At 40.4% G+C, this 21,982-nt stretch overlaps 1 protein-coding gene across 13 annotated transcripts in view; it reads left to right on the top strand.

Moving 5' to 3' along the window:
* Positions 1-21,982, top strand: part of KALRN (kalirin RhoGEF kinase) — a 737,748-nt gene that overhangs the window by 204,923 nt on the left and 510,843 nt on the right. The gene's annotated exons all lie outside the window — the stretch shown is intronic.

Here is a 21,982-nt window from a genome sequence, read left to right as displayed (position 1 = left end):
CGTAACATGAATTTAGATAGAGTCAATATGATATTTTCTGTCTTATTGTCTATCCCTTTCCTAATGATTCCCAACATTCTGTTATATTTTTTCACTGTCGCTGCACATTGAGTGAATGTTTTCAGTCTTCAGCTGCATGAGGATGAATAGGAGAGGCATGTGAAGAGAAGGACTGTCTCTTCTCTCCTTCTATCTATCAACATTGCCTTCCCCGCCCCCAACATCCCCATACATGTAACAGAGTTGGAATCAGTCCCTGCTTTTGCTGCTGCCCTCCAAGAAGTTCAAAGAAACTTGCAAGCACAGTTTGGTATTTGATCATTTTCTCTGCTGCTCCAGAGGTATCAGTGAAACTGAACAGATACTGTACTTGTCAATTTTGTTCTGCTGCTTCCAGCACTTGTCAGACAAAGCATCCAATTCACTCCTAGAAAGTGGGTGTGTGTATATTTCAGTCCTTGACAACAAATTCCTATGTGCTTCCTGTTGTTTGAACTATTGCTCAGTGTATTATACTTTTCTAAGTTACTCTTTTCTAAACTCCTCAGGGCTGGGAATATGTCTCCTTATGTGTGTTTTAAGCATATGCTTAAGTTCTGTTCACTTCAGTGACTGATTTAAGCACATGCATGAGGCTGAGCACATGCTTAAGCATCTTGCTAAATACACGTTTTCCTGAATTGGGGCCATGTTTTGTAAAGCGCTGCTCCTGTTGTCTATAAATAAATAACAGTAATTGCAGGGTTTGTGGCATGAAGTCAGGGGAAAGTTTGTAACCAGTCACTCCAGTACAGGATGAAGTGTTTTCCTAGGTTTTATATCTTCTTGGCATATATTTTTATGATTGTGCCCAAAAAAATGATTATATTTTACAAAATAAAAGCTTTTTCATTGCATCTAAACCTTCTACTATGGGAACAGTATAGTATCAAGACCGCTCTCTATTCCATAACTGTGTTCCAATTTGCTTGCTTGCTTATTCCAGTTTACTTGCCATGTGCATTTTAATTTTGTATCTAGTGAAGATTATTGCATCAGTTTAATCTTTCTTAATATAACAGTCAGTATTTAATTTTTCCAGGTATTTTGACTGTTTCAGATTTGCTCTTTCAAATGCCTATTAAAGCATCGGGAGGATACTGTTTTACTTTAAAAAGTAAATATCTTATTTAGTAAGTGAAAATGAAGGGTGGTTAGACTGACTTTCTAAGAATATAATACAAACCAAGATCAATTCACTTGTTCAGCTAGTTGTTTAACAAGATAGATAAAATTACTATGCTTGAAATATCTAATGGTTAATTAACATATCTCAGCATTAGCTATAGGTAGAGAGGGAACTTCTTCTATCCAGTAATTGTGGGGTATGCAAATCCAGTCCATTTTATTTGTGTAGACAGAATGTTCAGGGACACACAAATTTGCTGAGCTGGGTTTATTTCTGCTTCTCTGTTCAGTAGAAATTGCAGCTGCAGAAAGGTGACCATAGAAAAGCCATTAAAGATGGATAATCTCCATCAGTTGGGTCCCCTAAGACTGGATTCAACTGAATGTTAGAAAATGTACATTAAAGAACGATGCTGCGTTGGTCAAGGGCATGGGCTAAATCATCAAAGTAAATAAGTTTTCTCACTTCACCATAATGCTATGATTGGCCCTCAGGAAGTGGGTGAGGAAATTCTGTAGCACTGGGCATGTTACAATATGAAAGAAGCGCCATTCCATCCGCTATATTTGAAAACTGGCAGGGTGCTTAAAATGGTTACAGGGCTACATCCTGGTCCCACTGGCATCAGTGGTTCAACACCCATTATCTCCTAAGGAACAAAGAATTGACCTCCCTTGGGAAGATTTGGGGACTGTGCAGGGGACAAGAATTTTATTTACATTGGCCTCTTCGGTCTGTGACCATTTTTCATTATCATTTTGTCACATTTGGCTGCAGTCCCCAGCATGACCCGCTCTCTGACCCTGCAGTGTTGTTTTCTGTAGAACCATTTCTCTTTAGCAATGTGGCAGATGGGGATGGTAGAGAAATTTCAAAACAGCATGATTCCAACTAGAGTACCAATTAAGCAGCCACTAAAAGCACCTTTATGGAGGACCTGTCCAGACAACAGAAGCCCCAAAGGAACAAGTGTTTTTCTCTTTTTTTTTTAAAGGGCCAGTGCTCTCCATTTTTATTTAATATAAAAATTGAAGTGTAATGCTGCATCATTAGCGTACAATATACCACACCTTACCTAATTGTTAATGTTAAAAATAAATTGGGATCCCAAGGATGCCCTGGTAGGTTTGTGATGTGCAGGTTGGGCATATTTTTTTTAATATAAAGTCTTTACATCATGCAGAAAGTGACACCTGGCCTCAGATTATAAAATCCATGTAGTGCCTTGTATCTTAGAAGTGCAAATTGTTTTCAGTGGTTTGTCATGAATTGTTAAGTGAGCGCACAGGCCCTTACAAGCAAAAGTTGAAGTAATTTCACATTTTTCAGTGATTTGCTAACACCATTTATTAATGCAGGCCATGGTCATTTGATGTTCTTTTCTGTGTGTGTATGTGCCTGTGTGTGTTTGTGCAAGCATGTGTAACCTTTGTTAATGGCTTATAGATTATTAATTAAAACATGCAGAGGTGATAAACTGTAACTGGCACTGCAACATACAACAATCATTGCTGGCTAGTTCTTGTGAGGAGATAGCTAGTTGATAAATTGGTTAAAATTATGTACTGTCTTTGTGTTCAGAAAACAAGAAGATATAGAAGCACCCAGCTGAGCATCTGTGTGAACTCTTGTTTATCCTAAAATTATTTAGGATCCTGTCTCTGGGACTCTGGAATGCAAAATCCTGTTGTCATAAATACTTCAGATTTGTAGAAATGGTTACAAAAACTAATGTTCCAAAGTGGCAAAAGGGATTTTTACATCTAAATGTGAGGTTTGTGTGCATGCAGTGAGAGAAAGAGAAACCAACATTTTCTTTTTAAAGAAGAGAACTTTTTTGCCAGTCATTGATTAAAGAGATTTCAAATCTGTCCATAGGACTGTGCTGGAGCCTGGGTGCCACCCATAGAATCATCCCTATAAATTTATCCTCCACACAAAGTATGTCTACACTGCAGTGGAATCCCAGAGTTAGTGGGACTTGAGTTAGCTGACCCATGTTAGGGAACTTCTATATTGTATTTTAGCCCTATGTTAAGACTTTTCTAACCCATGCTCGAACCTAGAGAACTGCCATCTGCACTTCAGTGCGCAGACCTGAGTCAAAGTAACCATATCCCAGAGTCCCTAGAGCCCCACAACCAAATGTGGATGCTCTAGCCCTAGGACTGTGGTGCACTGTGGGAAAACTTTACTGCTTGACCTGCACATTACCAGGAAGCAGCTCACTTTGCAAAAGACTTTATCAGTTCTCTCACCATTGCAAACCCAAGAGGCTCTCTGACAGTGTGCTTGCAGATCAGTGATCACAAGAGACTGGATTAATGCTGACCTGAGCTAGCTGTTTGCAAAGGGGAGCTGGCTTCCATTTTCAATAGCATGGATTGCAGATTGTTGGGTCAGAGAGGACTAAGAATGTTGCCCCATGGAATTGTGGGATACTTCTGGCTGACTCTCGGGTTAAGCGGTGCGGCATCTACACTGCAAAGCAAAAGGGCTTGGACTCTTCAGAGCTCTGGGTCTAAACCCTGGGTTGGCATAATTGCAGTGTAGATACAAGGAGATTAGGCTTGAATCTGGGCTCAAGCACAGGCTTACGTTGCAGTGTAGATATATCCTTAGTGTTCCGTAATTGGCAGTAACACTGGAAAGAGAGAGAGGGGAGTGAAGGGACAGGTTGGTAGCCTCCATATCTGAAATGCAGAAGGATTTCAATATAATCTGATCTCTTTGGTCTCACAACGACCTTTGATTGCAGCATATCATTCAGTAATGCATAATTATTGTACTCAGCCACACTTAAAGCCTGTCTCTTTTGGTGGCTTAATTAATACACTGTAATGTTTATGAGCTATGGTAAATATATTGTTCTCAGGCTATCTGCAAGATTCAGACTATTGCCATTAGTCCTGAGATGTGTTTGGCATAAGTAACCCTATCCTAGTCATTTGCCAGCTTGGGACTCGTGTATAACGTGTGAAGGCTCTGTGCAGGATACTCACTGATATCAAACAATGCCTGCTGGCTGTTGGTAATTAAACATGCCTTTGTATGTTCAAAATGCATCTTTTGACATGCTCCTGCAGATTTCAGGTAGCATCTGAAGATGGGTGGAGGGGCACGTAATGCACAGTGGATAAGATTGGGCTTTTCCATGAGTTCTCCATGTACACCACAGACAAAAGATCCAAGAAGGTGGAGCCATTAATAAATACATATGTGTCCTATTGAAGGTCTTGACCTGTACTTTCATTTCTTGGGTATCTCTGATATGGGACTTTGTGCTCCAGCCTGAAATGCCCTGAAATTACTTGAACCTGTCAACATAAAGGTCACATGCAGGGTGTCACTTCAGAAGAATTCTGTGCCTCTGTGCTGAGGCAGTTGCTACTTACGGATGTTAGCAGGCTGGTCTCATCCCAGAGGGGCACAGGGAGGTGGCATGCCAGTCCTATCCCAGGAAATATGGGGAGGGAATCAGGCGGGGTTGGTATCTCAATGATGGCCAGCCCAGGGCAGGGAATGGGGCCTAATTTCCTCCATGCTTAGCTCTGGCCCTGGCCACCACTCCTGCTTCCTGTCTGGCTGGCGGAGTGAGCAGGGCTATGTTGTTGACAACACAGTGATTAGGAGCCCTGGCCTGTCCCCACTCACCCTACTGTGGCCCCACAGGCCTGGGGGAAACAGTGCAGTGCCAGCTGGTGTGAAGCTATGGAAAGTGGGCAGGGATGGGCAAAGCAAGTCTGGGAGGGGAGGGGGAGAACTGCCCTACCAGCCTCATAGCAAATTATGCCTCTGCTCACATACCAGCTGCTATTATATCTTCCTGACAAAAGGAAGTTTGGCTTAGAAGAGTGGGGAAGACATTTCTATTAGATGCTGAAAGTTCCCTTATTATATAAGGGCATGAAATGGCTTCATATTTGAAACAGATGAAAAGATGGTGTTTGGATCTTGATCTAATTTGGACAATGGTTCACAGTTTTGGAAATGCAACAAAGAATCCTGTGGCACCTTATAGACTAACAGACGTTTTGCAGCATGAGCTTTCATGGGTGAATACCCACTTCTTCGGATGCAAGTGAAGAAGTGGGTATTCTTGCATCCGAAGAAGTGGGTATTCACCCACAAAAGCTCATGCTGCAAAACGTCTGTTAGTCTATAAGGTGCCACAGGATTCTTTGTTGCTTTACAGATCCAGACTAACAGGGCTACCCCTCTGATACTTGAGTTTTGGAAATGGGATTTGACTTAAAAATCATGAGGGTTTTTTTTTTAATTTAATCATTTTTTAATTTTCTCTCATGATTTTTGTGCATCCAGGATTGGTAATACTGCATTAGATAAATGGTGGGGGTTCAAATGCAAATGACAAGGTCATTGAGGAGTTCAGTAAAGAGACCACACAAAAGAAGTTTGCTAAAGGAGGCATTTAAAGGTGGTTAATTTTTATATGGTAGTGAGCTACTGTTACAAATTTAGAGTGTGGGATTGGAACTAAGGGAGCAGGTTCCAGCAGAAAGCAGATTGAGGAGGAGTGACTGCAGCAATGTGGAGAAGGTAGAAGGAAATGTAGAGTAGAAACGTTAATGGGGTTTCCCAATTTTTTTTTACAAAGTTGTGCTCCATCTACAATGTTGAGAACAACCAAGCTGTTTGTACTCATCTCTTAAATGGTCATTCCTGTAAAGTGATAGAGACTTCATTTCAGATACCTGGAGAGCTTGTTCATCTTGAACCAGGACTTTAGTATACTTCACACATGGAACCAAAGAACTGCAGAAGTCCATTCTGCAAAGCTGAAAAGGATGCAACTGCAGTGTTTTCTGTTTTACAGATTGTTACAGATAGTAATAGAGGAGCCATTATCCAGTGGCTTGGTGGCTATAGAAAACTCAAATCACACTGTCAGACTCTGCAGCCTGCTAACTGTAGATTCTATAAGTCATTGATCTATTTGGTATTCTAGTTGCTGTGATGTCAAACAGGAATACAATAGTGTTGTAGTTTCAGGATTACAGGTTGAAAGAATTTGTCATTCAATAATCCAATCTGTCTCCCCGGTGGAGTATTTAAGTACTTGGGAATGTCTTGCAGAGAAACAATGGAGTGTGATATACCATGTTTTTGAAATTGATGTTCTATTTTAATAACAGTGAATTTTACAACTAAACATTACTTTCAGAAATGATACGAGAAGGTCAATAAAACTTCTGTTTAGAAGAACTGCAAGGTCACTACATAGCTTTTTTCTCCCAGGTAAACGGCTAGCATCACTGACTGGATGAAACTTTTAGATCTATAGCCAAAAGCTGGCCCTACCTTTCTCATGCATTGGAAATATTGAGTTTAACGGTAGCAGATTCCTGGTGGAAGCAATGACAAACCTCCTATTGACTTCAATGTTAGAGGAAAGATATGCAAGAGTACTAAGATGTGAAAGGTCATGTCTGATATTACTGGACCCAAGAATTTCAAAAGTAACTAGTGATTTTGGGTGCCTCAATTTTTGATGTGCCCAATTTGAGCCCCCTTAAGAAGGCCTGGTTTTCCAAAAGTGCTCAACACACACCTTCTGAAAATCAGCACCAAATCCTGCATTTGCTCTGTCCTTATTCAGGCAAACACCCATTGACTTTGAAGCAAGATTTGATGGAGTAAGGACTGAAGGGTGTTACCTGTTATCTTTGGGCACAGGAAACCAAAATCAGCCTGGTGGAAGCAGGAGTTTCACCCACTTATACCAGGCTATTTTTGCCCAAGTTCCTAACCCCCAGGTTTCTGTGACACACCATGTTGAACTGCGTAGTCATGAATACCCCCATTCTAAGTAACCCGTTCTGTGTGTAGGGAAGTCCCACAAAGCTCAGATCTGCCTTGAACAGGGGGTTCCTGTAAGTTGTTCCTGAAATCCTGCTCCGCATCCCCCACTCTGTACCAGTAGAAATTCAGGTGCATATTTCCAGTCTGCAGTAAAATGTCTCTGAAAAGTTTGCTTACTGTATTCTTGATTGACCAAACCTCTGTAATTGGAACCTGACCTCTCGCGTCTAGTCTATAGTTTGTTCCATTCTCATTTGAATACATAGGAGTTTATCTTCAAGAATATAAACCGAGGGGCAAATTCTGCCATGATTTATAAATACCAAGCTATCCCATTGAAATTCATGTTCTGGAAGTACTTGGGCCTGATCCTGTGATCACGTCATGCACAGAACTCCCATTTACTTAAATGGAAGTTCTATGTAGAACTGGTTCGGATTTTTTTTGATTAAATGTTTTTATTGAAACCAAATCTTTTCATAGGAATGGGTCGGTTTTGATTAAACATTTTGTCAGGAAGGTTTCTCAGGTTCAGAATGGAATTTCTGGTCAAAATCAGAGAGAGAGAGACCTCCCTGTTTGGGGCACTCACCTGGGATGTGGAAGACACAGATTTAAATGACCCAACATGAGTCAGCAATGAGGCAAATACAAATTTAGGTTGCATTAACAGAGGCATAGCATGTGAGTCACGGGAGGTGATAGTACTGCTCTACTCTGGGCTAGTTAGGCCTCAGCTGGAGTACTGTGTCCAATTTTGGACACCAGTGTATAGAAAGTATGTAGAGAATCTGGAAAGGATCCAGAGGTGAGCAACAAAGATGATCAAAAGGGATGGAATGCCAGCCATAGGAACAAAGGCTGAAGGAACTGTGTACGTTTAGTCTGGAAAAAAGGAACATAAGAACATAAGAATAGCCATACTCTTTGGGTCAGACCAAAGATCCGTCTAGCCCAGTATCCTGTCTTCTGACAGTGGTCAATGTCAGGTGCCCAAGAGGGAATGAACAGAACAGGTAATCACCAAGTGGATCCATCCTCTGTAGCCCATTCCCAGCTTCTGGCAAACAGAGGGTAGGGACACCATCCTGGTCCATGCTGGCGAATAGCCATTGATAGACCTATCCTCCATGAACGTATCTAGTTCTTTTTTGAACCCTGTTATAGCCTGGGCCTTCACAACATCCTCTGTCAAGAAGTTCCACAGGTTGACTGTGCATTATGTGAAAAAAATATTTTATTTTGTTTGTTTTAAACCTGCTGCCTCTTAATTTCATTTGGTGACCCCTAGTTCTTGTGTTATGACAAGAAGTAAATAAAACTTACTTATTTACTTTCTCCACACCAGTCATGATTTTGTAGATCTCTATCATATTCCCCCTTAGTCGTTTCTTTTCCAAGCTTAAGAGTCCCAGTCTTATTTATCTCTCCTCATATGGCAGCCGTTCCATACCCCTAATCATTTTTGTTTCACTTTTCTGAACCTTTTCCAATTCCAATATATCTTTTTTGAAATTGGGTGACCACATCTGCACTCAGTATTCAAGATGTGGGCATACCACGGATTTATATAGAGTCAATATGATATTTTCTGTCTTATTATCTATCTCTTTCTTAATGATTCCCAACATTTTGTTCACTTTTTTGACTGCTGCTGCACATTGAGTGGATGTTTTCAGAGAACTATCCACAATGACTCCAACATCTCTTTCTTGAGTGGTAACAGCCAGTTTAGACCCCATCATTTGATATGTATAGGTTGGATTCTGTTTTTCAATGTGCATTACTTTGCATTTATCAACATTGAATTTCATCTGCCATTTTGTTGCCCAGTCACCCAGTTTTGAGAGATCCTTTTGTAGCTCTTCGCAGTCTGCCTGGGACTTAACTATCTTGAGCAATTTTGTATCATCTGCAAATTTTGCCACCTCACTGTTTACCTCCTTTTCAGATAATTTATGAATATATTGGATAGGACTGGGCCCAGTACAGACCTCTAAGGGACACCACTAATTTACCTCTCTCCATTTTGAAAACTGACCATTTATTCCTACCCTTTGTTTCCTATCTTTTAACCAGTTACCAATCCATGAGAGGGCCTTCCCCCTTATCCCATGACAGCTTACTTTGCTTAAGAGGGACCTTGTGAAAGGCTTTGGTGAGGGACCTTGTGAAAGGCTTTCTGAAAATCTAAGTACGCTATACGCATTGGATCCCCCTTGTCCACATGCTTGTTGACTCTCTCAAAGAATTCTAGTAGATTGAGGCATGATTTACCTTTTACAAAATCCATGTTGACTCTCCTTCAACAAATTATGTTAATCTATGTGTGACAGTTTTGAAGGAGATTAAGTGGGTATATAATAGCTGGCTTGAGATACTTGAAAGGCTGCCATAAAAAAAGTTGGAGAAAAGTTGTTCTCTTTTGATACTGAGGGCAGGACAAGAGGCAATGGTTTCAAACTACAGTATGGCAGGCTTAGATTAAATCTCAGGAAAAACTTCCTCACTGTAAGAACAGTAGGACAATGGAACCGACTGCCTTGGGAGGTTGTGAAAGCTTCTTCACTGGAGTTTTTCAAAAGGAGGCTGGATAGCCATCTTTCTTGGATGGTTTAGACAGAACAAATCCTTCATCTTGGCAGGGGGTTAGACTAGATGGCCCTTGTAGTCCCTTCTAGCCCTATGATTCTATGATAAATACCTGTTCTGCCTGATGCAAATCAGGAATTTGAGCCTGGGCCTCCCACGAGTCCTTGAAGAACCGGAGTGTCTCTCTCTCTCTCTCTCACGCGCTCATATTTTTGGTTAAAAAATTCAAAAGGTTTTGTCCTCATCCCAATATGGGACAGAATTTTTCTTTTTAAATATTGAAAATGTTGGGGATGGGAAAACTGTTTTCCTTCCAGCTCCAGTTCTGTATACAGAGTGCTTACAGACTTGGGCCCTGTAATGATGTTTGTTTGCAGTATATTATTTAGCCTTTAGATGTCTCTGTGTTCTGTATAGCATTGAAGATGGGGTGTGTTCTCTACTAAACAAGAGAGACAAAGCTGGAACTTGAACCTGTATGTTTATGTCTGTAGCTTGTAGCTCTTTTCTTTAAGAAATGCCTCCTGTTTAAGAAAGACAGTGATTCCCTATATCTTGTCAGACCCTAATTTGGGACACAATGGGGGCCTGAAAATTTCAACTTTAGTTGCAAATGTATACTCCTTTTATTCCAGACCACAGTCTTGAGTATAATCTTGGCTGGGAGGGCTTGACGAGGTTGTTGACTACACTGCCATGTATCTTCAAGTCCTTATGAACCAGAACTGTGTCTCCTGATCACCATGCAAGAATTGCTCAATCAGAGCAGTTTCATGTCAAAAAAGCAGCTCATCATCTTGTGCAGATGAGTCTGGAAATGGAGAATTGTGGTTTGGGGTATGGCTTCCTGATCTGCGTGATTTACCAATGTCCATGTGAGCAGGCATTGATTTATAGTCTTTAAAATAACATGGGACATTTAATTGAAAACAAAAATTACAATGTGCAGGAGACAATTGCTTATATACAGATATTGCTAGAGCTTTGTTTTAATTGCTTTTGAGACTAAGTAACATTTTATCCTTTGTGCATATAAAATGAACAGCAATTATTGCTCTTGTTTGAACAGGTCTCTAGATTTCCAGTAATCCAGAGTAATTTTCATTATGGGTAAAATTCACCCCTGTGCAGGGAGTCAACACAAGGTCTTTGCACCATTTACATCCCACTGAAGCCTCCAGGACTTAGGTAATGCATAGGGCCTGTTCTGGCCCTCTGTACAGGCATGAACTTCACACTCAGCTTGCAAATATCTGTGCTATACTTCTCTTTTTATTTGCTGCAAAAGCTTTCCATTAAGGAAACCAAGATCATTCTCTTAAGGTGCATTAGCCCGTTTGACATCTCCAGTACAGATAACAATCTAGGTCCTTTTTAAGTAGCTAGAGAAAGAGTAACCACAATGCTCTGAGCCTTGAACTACATCAGCTGAGGTAATGTGCTGTGAAGTTCCTACTCCTCTTGACTTTGAGAGCATTGCGTAGCTATAATAGGATGACCAGACAAAATAAATAATTGATATCTGGCATTCTGTTCATAAACAAGGGAAGGGAAAGAGAAAGAAAGATTACGAGGAACTCATAAAAGACTGCAGCATTTCCCCATCATTTTAATTGTTAGAGTCCCCATATTTCTTTGTATAGGCAATTATCTAGGAAAAGGATCTCACATTGTACTGTAATTTGCCCCAGTTAATGCTGAATAGTCATTGCTCTAGTAGTTTCAGTGAATCATAGAATCAAATGATTCGCTCTAGCAGTGGATTTTGGTGAAGGTAGGTTTATAGTTTATTCTCTTGACTCTCTATAGCTCATCTGATGTGATGCTATGAAGACCCTCATTTTCATTTGCTTGAAAGCTAGTATGTATTTTAGCCTGCCAAGCAAATTATGTGAATTTTTTCATTAACCAGTGTTACCAGAGAGCCTAGCAAAATCCAAACTCAGGAAGTGGTTGGATTTCTTAGTCAAGAGTTAGCCTTATTGTAAGAGCTATTCAGTATGGAAGCGTTAGAGATAAGCATATTCATCATATCCTTCCCTAAGATCACGATCTTGTATATTAGTTTTCAGGGCTACCAGTTTCCCAAGTGTTTGGCTGAGATCTGCAAAAGCCATTGATAAGAGTTTATTTCCTGTCATGGGACCAGACCCTGTTTTCAATTACCATCCTGCAGTTTTATGGGCAACAGATTATTAACTTTTTAGAGGATAGGATGAATAAATACGGTATAAAATATAATTCTTTTGAACTGGGACCAAGTTTAAAATTGCTTCTTGTGACTTTTAATCTTTTGATTTACTATAGTAACATTTTCATTAAAAAGAATACACGTGTTTCTTTTCTCATTTACACTTTCTTGATTCATTGTCCTCATTTACATTGATTAGTTCATTGTCTTCGCCTATTGAACCTTTAACTACATCCAGAAAGGTTTGGGAGTCCTAAGTTAATGTGCAAATTTCTTTTGTCTGGAAACTCTAATATGTTCCAGTAAAAATAGGTGTTTGATTAATGGAAGAATTTAGAATGATTAGATTATTCTGTTTTCAAACAATCTTGTGCGTCTATGGCTTGGGATAAAAAATGTATGCGGTCTGAACAAATGATAAGCACCATCTTACCAATGACTTGAAATTCTGTTAGAGGAACCTCTTGCAAATTGATATTTTTCCAGATTGGACAGTTCACAGAAAAGAATGTCTCTTTATGACCAGCTTTAAACATAAGCCCTCTCATAATAAAATCTAGGTCTTGGCTTAAAACAGGGCTTGGAATTTAGTCATCCATGCCAGAAGTGCATGCGGCCAAGACCCATTGTGGTGGAGATACTCCTGAAATCTTGGCCGATTGTCATGTCTGGAGGAATACATTTGGCTGGCTGATAGAACAAGCCCTCTGTGAGGCCTACTTTCCCCTACAGCAAAAAGAAATGGAAGATGGAGCTCATCTGGCCATTGGTATCTCAAGATGCTGTTTCTCTGGCTGTTACCTATTGTCATCTTACATTGAAAGGGGAACTTCTCCTTGATCACCAAGGACTTAGTATTGGTTACCCATGCTAACTTGCAAACATGGAAGCCCATCGAAGATAGTATTTCCAGATGGGGAAACCATAATGGAAAAAAATGACTCTTAACTATAGAAATACGTTTTTCTCTTATGTTGTGAGCCTTTGATTCTGAAAGATTGGCAGAAATGGGAACTGAAGCTTTCTTTGTTTTCTAGCTAGAGTTCAAACACAGTTGGCTGCCAGCTTCCTCTCATTGCTGTACTTAACATCTCAATCATGGCCTTGTGAGATCAGCATTTTAAAAGTGAGAGTAATTCAATTTTGGTACCAGTTCAGCTCTAGGCGTCATCTGAGCAGAGACTGACAACTGTGCAATTGTACCAGATTTCAATGTATGTAGCTTTTTCTACCAAGGACAGTGCCACCAAACTCATTTCATTTAGGACTCAAGGTGTATTCAAGGCTTATGCCATAGAAATGAAAGGTGAGGGATTTTGTCAACCAAGCCATCCAGCTTCTTCTAACGATAGAAAACACAATTTACAAAAGACTTGTGTTTGCTTCCTCATCTCAGAGTTTTTGCAACAGCTTTAGCAGTTCTCCAATTTATAGATGGAGAAATTACATGTTCCAATCATGAGATGATTTAGTATATGGTATCATATTTTATTTTCTAATCTGCCAACTTTTAGAGCCATCTCCACTTTGAAATTTGGTGAGATTTCTGTCAGAAGTAAGTAGATGCTTGGGGAGAAAGAGAGAACCATTGTAAAAACCCATTCTGCTTGTAATGTCACTGCTAGTGCTCTTTACAAATGAAGGTAGCTGGGTATTACTTCTCACTTTCAGAAGGTCAGTGATTAATATTGTGTGGTTTGGAACTTGTGTAATGTCTGCTTCAAATTATTTGACTATGTGTAAATAGATCTAGAGACAGAGGTATTTTTAAAGTGTTCGGTAAAAATGCAAGTAAATAGCCTGAATGTGAAAGATGAGCAAATGACTGGTTCAGTTCCCCTTTTGTTGGGGAGGCAGTGTGGTCTACTGGATAGGGCACTGACCTGGGGGTCAGCAGACCTGGTTCTATGCCTGGCTCTTACACTAACCTGCTGCGTTGCTTCACTTCTCTCTGTGCTTCTGCTTCCTTTATCCTTATGAAGAGCATATACTCTGTGGGACAGGAACTGTCTTTCTCTGTGTATTTGTACAATGCCTACCCCAACAGAACCCCAATCTTGCTCATGGCCTTGATTCACCATCTGGGTTCATGGGGACAAATAGACATGGCCTTGATGCACTACACTAATACTAATAATAAGCCAGTGGACCCCCTTCCTCCCCAAAAAGAGGATCCTGCTCCTCTCTTTATTTGAAGGGAACTATTTTCTGACTCCTCAAAGCACCCTTTTCCTCAGGCCAGGAGAGCACAAAGCACACTGTTCCCTGTGGAACTAAAGAAGGAATGTTTGCAGAGCAGTTAGCAAAAGATGTTCCTGCTGAAAGCTCAAGGATGACTCAAACAAGTGGGTTTTCTGAAACTGATATTCCTCAACTCTGATTTGACAAGTCAAACAAAACACTTGGCTGATGTGTGGTGATGTGGGAGTGAAGGGCATCACAGGGTCAAAAAAGGGCAGACAATACATGAAAAGGGCAGACCACCAGCTCAGAAAAGCATTCTGTAAATACAAAATATAGGAAATGTTCTGAGAATTTGCATGCAGTGTGTAGATTAGATAGTACCTCAGGAAGTTCAAGTTTAATAGACTGATGGCTCAAGAGTTTACGGATCATGGCAGCACTGCTAGATGAGAGGATCTTAAATAATTTCTCTAGTCTGCTAGGAATGGACATATTTTCCTTTAAGAGGAACTTTACATGTCTTCTCTTTCTACTTGTTTTTATTTTCTTTTGAACAAATATATTTATTGAGGTCAGTTTTAGGAAAAAAAAACATTTATGATTGATTTTCATAAGTCGTCTTACCCAGATCTAAAACAGAGAGTGCTGCTTCCACACATCTGTTACATTGAATTCTTTCTCTCCAGGGCCCTATTGTGACTACAGAAAAATTGTCAGTGTTTATTGCCAACCCCACCAGAATTTCTACCTCTGAAAACAGAAATTGACTTCATTCATTTTCATATGTAAAGATACAGAATAGTATTTGTATTTCATGAGCCAGGTCTTCTGGACACTACCTTACTCACTTATATGGCCCTCTCTACAATAATATCTGAGCACCTCATAGTCTTTAATGTATTTATCCTTACAATCTCCCTGTGAAGTAGGGATGCATTATTATTCCCATTTTACAGATGGGGAACTGTGGCACAAAGAGGTGAAATGACTTGCCTAGGGTCACACAGGAAATCTTTGGCAGAGTAAGGAGTTGAAACTGGGTCTCCTGAGTTCCAGCTTAGCACCATAACCATTACCTTTCCTCTTGCTGATACTCACATAAAAAGATGTCAAAGCATCAGCTTCCAGGGCACCAGAAATGGCTGCATCAGGACCCCTCAGCACAGTTAGGCTATACTGATGGTAGTCCCTAAACTATGGCCACCTGTAGCTTTTGTTGACTTTGATGCAACTTTAAGGCATCCAACACCTTACGGGAGGTGCTCAGCAATGGACAGGATTGGGCCAGAGAGAAATTTCTTCTTTGCTGATGAATACAATGTAGAATGTGAAATCTGTGTTAATATAAATACTGAGTTAATTTGCATGGTCCATTCTCACATTAGGACTGTGCAAACAGCATAGAATAGGACTATGAGCACATAAAATATCAGCTGTAATACAAAGTGATCCAGAAATCTTTACACCCTCCTTGCTGTTCAGTACGTTCTGTAGTGTTTCTAGGAAAAGTACTTGAAGACAAGCCAGCAGCACTGCTTGATTTGATTGAGTGGTGATATTGTCTTTCCTGACTTCAAGCTTATGAAATCCCCATTGAGATCCCATTGTCATTGGTGCTACCTTGACTGGAGTAAATTATCCAGAGAAGATTATAGAAAGTTGTCTCACATTTAAGAGCTCTGTGATTGTGGATGATTTAAAAGGCGCTTCTAGTCAGGGAATGTGTTTGTTGTAAGCTGTATAATTAACAGTTGTTGGGGCACTTCCTTTGGCTTTACACCTGAACACAAGAGCAGCACCGGAGAACTGCAGTACATTTTTCACCACCATAACTGCTGTAATTTGCCTGATGTTAAATTGTTAACAGCTTTCCTTAACGATGGAAGCCAGAAGTGTGCTTTCCAAACCAACAATGTTACACTTAACTTGAAATTATGATGTTCTCATTTAATTACACACCCTCATTTCCCCTGAGTGGGGGGAAAAATGATTTGAGGCTCACTGTTCTCGGCTTCGCAGGGCTGCATGTGCCTGTAAGATGCAGGCAGAAAGTTTTGTTTATAAAACCAACATGAAAGAAGTGCTGGGCATGGAAAATCTGATAACCTTTTAATAGATAATTCCAGTTCTGTTGACTTATTGCGTCTTTAAATACCTTCAATATTCCCAACCTTCACTGTCTAATAGTCCACGCTCCCAATGTCTCCTATGCTGCCCTTATATATGGTACAAACTCCCTTAAATATCTAAATAACCAGTACATAATGCTGCTTCAAATCCTTCTATAAGACCTGTTGCAGCCATGATGGCATTGCCTATAGCAGTGTTTCTCAAGGACTGATCTGTGGACCGTGCTGGTCCTTGAGATCTCCCTGACACAGTTTAGGAAGGCAACAAGCCACTCCCTGGTATCAAAAAAGATTGGGAAACACTGGCCTACAGAACACTACAAGTAGGTAATGGCAAGGCAGTGGTGAATTTGTATGCACAGATTGTCTACATGATAATTTACTCATACTATTATCTCATCCCCCTTCTCTTCCATCCCAAATCATGTGTTTGTCTGTCTGTTGCATCTTGTCAGTCATTAACTTTAAGGCAATTTCCTCAGCTGCTGTCCATCAACATGGACCAATTTACACCAGGATTTAGCCCCGAAAGATTATAAACTCTTTAAAACAAGGAACCATCTTTTTGCTACATGTTTATATAGTGTCTATAACAATGGGACCCTAATACTTTATATGGGCCTGTAGGTATTACTAGAATATACAAAATAATGTATATGTGTTAACTTTTAGAAAATTGGGATTTTCCAGACTAAGAGGTAAATGAAGGCTTAATTTGTATGCATGTACATGTCTATGTATATTCCTGTCTAATTAATTTGACCATATGTCTAATGGAATAATTTGCAGTTGCCATACATGGGAACCTAAAATTAGGCCCTTTAAATCCACAATTAGGTACTGAGATAAGCAGTCAGATTTTAAGAGGTACAAAGGCCATGCCATTTCAGGGAAGTTAATGGGAGCAGCTTCTGAAAATCAGGTCCCTTAATTAGGTGCCCAAATTATGGATTTAGGTAACTAGCTTTGAAAATATTAACCTTAATTTTTATTCCTTTTCATTCCTGTTTGACCTGGAGAGCCAGTGCAGCTCTGGGAGATAGAGAGGAATTCTGTTCAGGCTTTTATGGCGGCCTTGTACAAGCCAGAAAGATGACAACTTAACTCTCATATCCCAGTGTGGGTTTATAGGCCTGGCAGTTAGAAAAACAAACCAAAAGTCTTTTTACTTGTAAACTGAGCACATTTGATCTGGAAGTCATTGAGCTGCAATAAACATGGAACTCCACAATCCCGTTTTTATGGAGTCACTTTTCAGAGTAGAACCGCACTTAACAAAACAATCATTATAATTGAATAGCAGGGTTTGTGAAAAGTGCTGGATTGAAAACATTGATGACAGAAGCCTTCTGTTTAATCAGGGAACAGCAGTGACAGTGGTAGCATAAACTTACAACATGCTGTTCCTCAAACAACCTACACCAAAGGCAGGGCTTAATTTGTAATGAAAGAAGTGCTGAGGCTCACGCAATTAGGTGCCAGGGTTCAAGCAATTTTTTTTTTACTTTCATAAATGAAGCAGCAAGCCCAGAGGTGCTGGGGCTATGAACTGCCATGCCTAGAGGTGCCGAGGCTCAGCCCTGGCACAAATTAAGCCCTGACCAAAGGGACTGACTGCCATTAGGGCTTTGCCTACATTAGTACATTTGGTACCTGTTTTCCACAACTGGTGCAGAGGGCACTGGAGTTAGCAATGGCAGAAGATGCAGTGTGGACACTCTTTTTGGAGCATATTTCTGTGACACAGTGCTCCCTGTCTTACTAGCACATTTGCAGCTGCACCATTGCTAGAAAATAAGAACCACGTTTTCAGAAACTTAGGGATGAAAAAGTAGTTTAGTTGTTATTGCCCATTTAGTTTCTGTGCAAATAATCATCCAAGGTTGCCAATTACTCCTGGGTATACTAGTGCTTTTTCTATGATGTGGACACCTGATTGTTGGAAACGCTCAGATTTTCAAAGCCACTAACTTGTATAGTTTATGGAAAATTTAATTGAAAAAGTATATAAATAATGCCTTTCCGCTAAACTCAGAGAATGGATTCTTCTAACAGTATCAAAATACAGCTCTCTGACTATTTTGACAAAAACAAGGACTCATTTAAATGCATTAGATATCATTGGGGGCTTAGAAAGTTATTTGTAAGGGAGGAATTTAAAGTCTATGTGAAAAGAAAATTATTTCCCTCCTGTGGTATTATTTGGGCGATTTATGGGCTCATTTGATTCACCAATTTGCCTCTCATCAATATTTATTCCCATAATCTAGGAGCTTTGTGCATGGTTCTGTGGTGATGCTTGGGGATGATGGTAATGGGTGGGTTAGAAATGCATAAACTGACATATGGAGTTACTGCTCAGGGTGACACATTTGTAATTGTCAGTCTGAGAGCCATCAGTGTGCTTAGTACTGTAGTTCTTCAGTGGGGTGAAGAGACTATCTCTTTGTCTCTCTTTGCATATCAATTTGAAGCATTTTCTGTGGATGGAATGGTTGCTTGTCCATTTCACTGTACACTACTTAGAACGTTGGATACTGTGGGACTGGTTATCTGGCCTCTTCTCCTCTATGTATGAAACAATAATAATGTAAATTTCCTTCCATAATATTTTAATACACATTATTTATTCACATTCATGTCATAATTGCTTTTTCTTGCGGTTTTCATTAGTAGCCAGCATTACATATCTCTTACGCTGTGCAGGGAATAGGTGCCTTAATGTAAACTAATATTGTAGCATTTGATATGGCTTTGTCCTGCGGAAATTGGTGGAGAGATCAGATTGTGTAGATATGTTTTCATGGCTGGTGATCTTGTCAGATCACACTAACTAAGCAAGTTTTGTCAGAGACATGGCCAAGGAAAATACAGGTGATACGGGAAGTGCCACTGGTGACTCAGTACGGAGTACACTTCCAGCCAAATCAGTTCCAAACCAATGCCACAGCATGGTTCTAGTGGGGATTATGCAGATGCTGGAGGTGAGGTCTTTTGGGTGACATGTAAAATTGAAATTCTGGACTCTTCTGTTCATTATAGATTCCACAGCACTTTTCCTAAGATTAAAAATTTTGGCCTGAAGTCCTAGCTACGGTTCTAACACAGGTAATTACAATCTTTCTGCCTAAAATTCCCCTCTGCAGTTTCAGTTGAATAAGTTATTTTTATACTGTTGCTGTTTACTGTTAAATGGCTGATGCTATCTTCCTCAGAAGTGGCTGCATTTCATGGGTGGGTGGGAATGATTCCTATATACAGTATGTAGACTATTTTGGGATTCTTGGATGTAACATGCTATATAAACATGCCATGACTATTCTAAACTATTCTAATCAGTGTTTGATTCCTGCACCTAAACACTCTCTGCTCCCTGGGACTGGGGGGCATTATGGACCCAGAATGCAGAGTCCTCAGCTCTGGCTCTGGTGGAGCTAGATAGACAGACAGGGAAAGAGGGTGTCACTGAGATTTACTTCCCTTAACATTAACTCCTCTTGGATAATCTTATCAGTGTTGACTTGGAATCCTCTTTGGCCATGTTGGGCAGGGGATAGAGTGTTAAAAAGGGGAATTATTCTGACGTGGGAGATGACAACCATATTGGAAGGGGCAGTAAACCAAAGCTCTGAGTAAGGAGTGAGGCAGAGCTGCACTGTCTCCAGGGGGAGCTTGGGAGGGGAAAATCCTTCCCAGAGCTTCTCAGCCTGCAGAGGAAGTATACAGGCTGCATGATTTCTTTGGGTGGTTGAGCTGGTTGCGCTCTTTGCTGCTGGCCAGGTCTATCTGCTGGTGTAGGAGGAGAGGGGACATGCTCTCACCACTTCCCTGCTGTCCTTCGGATGGCTTGCACCCCCAGAGGCAGTAGGAGGGAGCACTCTCGGGGATTAGGACTGCGACTATGCATAGGGTGTGGATGGCCAAGAATGGGGAAAGGAAAGACTCCTTATACCCCCACCACCTTTGTCAATGAAAGTTCTTAATAAACTAAAGCTAGGGAGGCAGGCGTGGACCAGTGAATAGGGCAGTGGTCCGGGGGTTAGAAGACCTAGGTTATTTGACCAACTGGCTGTGTGAACTTAATACTGTCTGTCTTCCCTACCCCCAATTGTCTGTTGTAAGTGCTTTAGGGCAAGGACTGTCTCCTACTCTGTATTTGTACAGCACCTTACACAATGGATAGAGCTGGCTGGAGGATAATAGTTGTGTACTGCAGCAACTTTTGAAGTTTTGAAATTTGTTTTTCATTCCAAAATATTTCATGTTTTTTCAAAACCAGAATTGAGCCAAAGTGCCCATTTTCAGAACAAAACCTGAGCTCGTCAATTCAGGCAGAGAAGTGTGTATGGCACCAGGGTTTCTGTGGGGGAGACATATTCAAGCCCCTTCTCTGCCTGATTCAGAGAGATCTGAAAAAAATTCATCCCAAATAACTCTCAATCAGGGACAGCAGGGATTTGAACCTAGGTCTTCCAAATCCCACTTAGTACCCCAACCAGCAGTCTATAGAGTGTGAGCACTTGCTACTATGTTTAAATTACCAAAGGTGTAATTTCCAGCTTGGGTAGCTGTATATGTGCTAGCTCTGATGGAGTTACTGCTCTAAAAATAGAAGTGTAGCTGTGGTGTAAGTACTTGGATGCCTAGTTTGTGCTGCTGCCCACACTGCAGCAGCTATGCTTCTATTTTCAGTGTGCTAGCTTGATCAGAGCTAGTGCATGTATGTCTACCTGTGCTGGAAATTAATTTTTCCTTCCCTTTAGAAGCAAGTAAGAAAATATTAGTAAGTTTCTCTTTTACCGCTTTCATTTAATGTTATTGTTTCTAATTAAACCTAACATTTTATTGACTCCAGCCTGTAATTTAAGTCTTTACTTCAAAGCGAATTAGCATGGCAACTGCTAAGTGTTATTGACCAATTGACATAATGGGCAAATCGTTTCTGGAGTTTGCTGGAAAAGGACATGGAAACCTTCATGTTGAGCCATAAAATAAAAACATCCACAGACCCAACCAAATAAAATTCTTTTGTTAGCAGAAGAGTAGGAACAGTAATATAAAAGTGTGTTCTGGGGGGTGGAAGGGAAAAACACAAGATAACTTGGGACAGTGTATATAGTTTCAATTAAAAATACATTTGCAATGGGAAAAATCATGAGTGGCAGTGAAAAAAAATTACAAGTGGAGATGTGAAATCTCACCCATGCTAGCAAAACTGGCAGAGGGGAATTGTGTATGCCCTTTTTTGCCAACGTCCCAAACCCCACTGAAGTCAATGGAAGTCTTTCTATTTACTTCAGCTGGATTTGGATCAGGTCCCTAGTGTTTAGGATTCTGGGCTGAAATAGGTCTGAGTTATGACCAGAACCTTAATTTTTTTATTATGGGAGATTTTTAACCCTACCTTGTGTATTAATAACAAGACTACTTTTTAAAAAAGAATGTGATGTTTCTCCTTGTCTGGCTTTGCTAATTTTTGCAGACCATGGTGTTCAGTAAAATCTGAATAAAAGGAATAGCAACCAGCAAAATCCCCTTATATGAGGATGTGCCTGGAAAAGGCTTTTATAAAATAGCCTGGAGAAAAAAATGAAAATTATACCAAATATGGAGCACTTTTCTCAGACCTGCTGCAGAAAACAGGGTCAGCTCCATGCCCTCTGCCTTTGCAACCTAGCAATGTGATTAGAATACTAGGCTAGAAGGAGGGGCTCCAAATCAGTGGTCTGTGGTTTATAGACAAGTTAGATGGTCATTTGACTCCAGCTGTCAGGGATCTATATGGTAACAGCTTGCACCCTCCAGAGATCAGTCAGATTTCATTAACCTGTAGCCAGTTCTTTGTTCAGCTCTGAGCTCCCTTTAGCAAAGAGAAGCTAATTTGCTGAGTTTAGG

Source organism: Mauremys reevesii, linkage group 11, assembly GCF_016161935.1.
Source record: "Mauremys reevesii isolate NIE-2019 linkage group 11, ASM1616193v1, whole genome shotgun sequence".
Lineage (NCBI taxonomy): Eukaryota > Metazoa > Chordata > Testudines > Geoemydidae > Mauremys > Mauremys reevesii.
This window is presented reverse-complemented; position numbering and strand designations above follow the sequence as displayed.